This window comes from Pelophylax lessonae, assembly GCF_965119305.1.
Source record: "Pelophylax lessonae genome assembly, chromosome: 7".
Lineage (NCBI taxonomy): Eukaryota > Metazoa > Chordata > Amphibia > Anura > Ranidae > Pelophylax > Pelophylax lessonae.
The window spans coordinates 85744012-85748035 of NC_138774.1; the positions used below are offsets into that span (position 1 = coordinate 85744012).

General features: G+C 35.4%; 1 protein-coding gene across 1 annotated transcript in view; it reads right to left on the bottom strand.

Annotated features, from left to right (window-relative positions):
- The window catches only part of LOC309559927 (3-galactosyl-N-acetylglucosaminide 4-alpha-L-fucosyltransferase FUT3-like), a 148825-nt gene extending 145782 nt beyond the window's left edge, over positions 1-3043 (bottom strand). Inside the window, exon 1 of the mRNA XM_082263387.1 lies at positions 2979-3043. The gene's annotated coding sequence lies outside the window, so the exon portion shown is untranslated. The remainder of the gene's footprint in view (positions 1-2978) is intronic.
- Between the last annotated feature and the right edge of the window lie 981 nt (positions 3044-4024).

Below are 4024 nucleotides of genomic sequence, written 5' to 3' on the forward strand. Positions count from 1 at the left end.
TTACGTTGGGTGTCGTTGGGTGTCCTACCTGTGGATATTGCTGCATTATGTAAAACTATTAGAATAATTTTTTAAAATTTAAAATGTAATGCCTCAAGACTTTTCATAAATTTAAAGGGTGCATTGAGATTGTCTATCAATTTAAAGGGTGCCTCGACTGAAAAAAGGTTGAGAACACTAATGTAGACAAAATAGGCTGCAGGAGATCAGCAGGACTGGGAAGCAAGGATGAAAGAGAGATGAACAGCGGTATTTGAATATTGTTTTTTAAGCAATGTTTTATATTTTACATTGCTTAAGCAAATAAAATGTCATTCAGTTTGGTTTACATCTACTTTAAATATACAGGGGTAGGGGGTTAAACACATCAACAAGACAGGTGTTCCCGTCTTTTCTAATAAGCTTGATATGACAATATGCAAGTTACCTAATACAGTTCTTGTTTATGCATCATACAATATACGTGTCTGTATTTGGTTCTTTTTTTTCTCTGCACATTACTTCTGTACATGTTGCATGTGCTGATTCCATGTTCATTTTTCTTATCTTCAATTATTGATATTACACAAAAAAAGAAAATTGAACATGCATGGCCAGCCTAACATACCCATGCTCGTTTTAACCAAAAAAAGAGAGCTCACAGAGGACTATACAAGAGGCATAAAAACACAGTAGGAACTTATTTTGTGAAAATAGATTCCTGGATTATTATTAAGCAGTGGATGTGCATTAATTATTTTTTAAAGATAAGGATATCATTTAGTGTCACCTGAAGGCATATGACTTTATACATGGCCAGTATTATAGAGCCAATAACATGTCAAAAAAGAAAACAAATAATTCAATAATAATAATATTAATCCAAATGCGTATTGCTAATAACGGAAAAAGCCTTATCCATATCTTGATGATGTACATGTTCAATTTTCTTGTACAATTTTCTGTTTGATTTACCAAAAACCACATAATATGAGGTCAAAACTAAAGGCCTGTACACACGATATGAAATTCTGAAGGGAAATTTCGTCCGACGAGCGATCTGCCGATTTTCGGATTGTTAGTATGGTGCTTTCGACAGCCGATTACGAATTTTCGGACGACAAAAACTGTATGTGCAGGCTATAAAATTTTTATCGTACATCAACACAACGTCTGATTTTCATTTAATTAGTACAGTTTTCGTCCAAAAAAAATCGTAAGAGCAAGAACTAGGCATGCTCAGAAACGAGAACTAGGCATGCTCAGAAACGAAAGAACACATACAAAACAATTCAACACATGACATCACTTCTGAAGTAGAATTCTGTCGTACGGGAATTTTCGTATGAAAGTAACCTCTTCACTTTTGAAATGAGACTAGCATGCAACAAAAAACGGACGACAGATCGTTCGATAATCTGATCATGTGTACGGGGCTTTAACAACACTTTCAATTGTATCCAATTAGGCAGGCCTTTGTACTACATAGTTGAAGGTAAATCTCAAAGGTTTACATAGCCTATTGCATAAGGCTCCTTGCACACTGCAGCTTAAAAATGCTCAGTACAGCTTTTTTTTTATGAGCTAAAATACAGCCCATTCATTCTAATGTGCCTATGCACACAGGCACGTAAATGAGTGCCGCGTATTCTTCAGTAAGAACAAAATAGAAAAATCTGCATTTTTGGACAGTAATTTACGCCTAATGTGCGCATTTGAGCGCAAATTCGCGCAAATGCGATCAAATGAAATCACACGATAATACTGTTGATCTGAAAAAATTGCATATTCAGAGGCACGAATTTGCGCGAACGCATATGTGCGAAAATACTCGCAAATCAATTTTTGTCAATAAGACAAAATTACAGCTGAAAAAGGAGATGCTCAAACAGAAGTATCGTGTGCAAGAGGCCTTAGGGTGGGCACCTCAAAGCTCAAACACATATATGTGTGTGCATGTGTATTTATACTCATGGTGTCAGTAGTTTTTATTATTTTTTACAATTTCATATTTTTGATTCGTTTTAAAAAAAAATTTAGGAGCCCTTTTAGGGGATTTTGGTAAAATATCAGGAGGTATCTGCGCCACATAGGGTGATTAGGGTGTGCCCAGGCTCAAAATTGTATAATGTATGGCCAGCCTTAAGGGCCATACACACTATAAGATTTTCTGAAGACTTTTGTCTTCAGATTTACCTTTTCTATGTAGTGCAAGGTCCTGCCAGATTGCATACAAATTGAAAGTATTTAGGTTTGACCTCATATTATATGGTTTTGGTAAATCTAAAGGAAAAAGTCTCCAGAAAATCTTATAGTGTGTATGGCCCATTAGTTGTGGTAATGTGCAATGCCCTATGCACACATACAAATCCCATAGTCCGTAGTCCCTAGTCCATCTCAGGAGTGAGAAAAAGAGAGTGGCTTTGTTGCAACATATAGTTGGACTATGTAGAACAAACTTAGCAGCCCTCTAACAGAAAGTTGAATTGCAAAAGCCATACAAAAGGAATTTAGATATTTGGAGGAAGCTGGGAGCAATAGAAGGTACTTTTCTGAGTTAGGAATACATGTATGAATCAAAATTATATTTTTTTATCCGGAGTTTAGTGTCATGTCTAATGCCTCCCTAAGATGCCAGCCAGGTTTAGGAGTAAAGACACAAACAATAAACAGCAATGACAAATCGCAAAGATCTCTCACCTGTGACTGCATCAAATATCCCTTTTTTTCCCTGCAATATTTTGGATGTGATCCTAAAAGTCCGAGCACGGATATCAACCTGTCAGTCTTTTCATCACAAACTAAACATTTTGCTGTTTTGTGTTCAACTTATCAAGTATAATATCCAGGGGAATGCATAATGCTGACAAAGTCAATAATTAACTTCTTTTTCAATGTCATTTTACGCACGCAGGGATAATCATATCCACACTGAATTCACCAGGAAAAAAAAAAAAAAAGCAGGAGAGACAGGAAAATGTCAGATGCGGTTTTCTTACCTATTGAGCCGCTGTGTTAAGTCACTTGTTTTCCCAAAGGTAATTTCTTAGACTCTTTATTTCAGTCTCTTGGGACCTAGTCCCTCCCAACAATGGTTGGCAGATGTAAGACTGACTGGAACAAAGGCATTAGTATGACACTTGAAACAGTCAGTTAGGACAAGCCAATGACGGATATTAAATTGTGGAAAAGGAACATAGTCTTTTATTTGTAGGCTATCTTTGCTAAATTCCTCTTAAATCTGAACTTCGGTCTAACAACAAAAAAAAACACATATTAATGCAGCTAGCTTTAAAAATGATACATGCATTCATATAAGGAAGGTATTAAAAACCATGACCACTTGGCAAAAAGTCAAAGTACTTATTTTATTTATTTAACCACTTCCTTCCCAAGCCTATTCTGACACTTCACTCCTACGTGTAAAAATCTACTTTTTTTTGCTAGAAAATTACTGCTAGAACTGCCAAACATTATTTTTTTTTTTTTTTTGGAGACACCCTATAGAATAAAATCGTGTGTGTTGCAATTTTTTAAGTCACACGGTATTTGCGCGGCAGTTTTTCAAACGCAATTTGTTTGGGAAAAAAAATACATTTTTATGAATTAAAAAAAAAAAACAAACAAAGTAAAGTTAGCCCAAATTTTTTGTATCATTTAAAAGATGATTTTGCACTGAGTAAATAGATACCTAACAGGTCATGCTTTAAAATTGCATCTGCCCGTGGAATGGTGGCAAACTACGGTGCTTAACCACTTTACCACCGGATTTTGCTGTCTTATGTCTAGGCCACTTTTTGCGATTCGGCATTGAGAGACTTTAACTAACAATTGCGCGGTCATGCAACGCCGTACCCAAACAAAATTTACGTCCTTTTTTTCCCACAAACAGAGCTTTCTTTTGGTGGTATTTGATCACCTCTGCGCTTTTCATTTTTTGCGATCTTAATAAAAAAATGTGACAATTTTGAAAAAATAACAATATTTTTCTACTTTGACAGTTAAAAAATATCCAATATATTAAAATTTTGTCGTAGGTCTACGT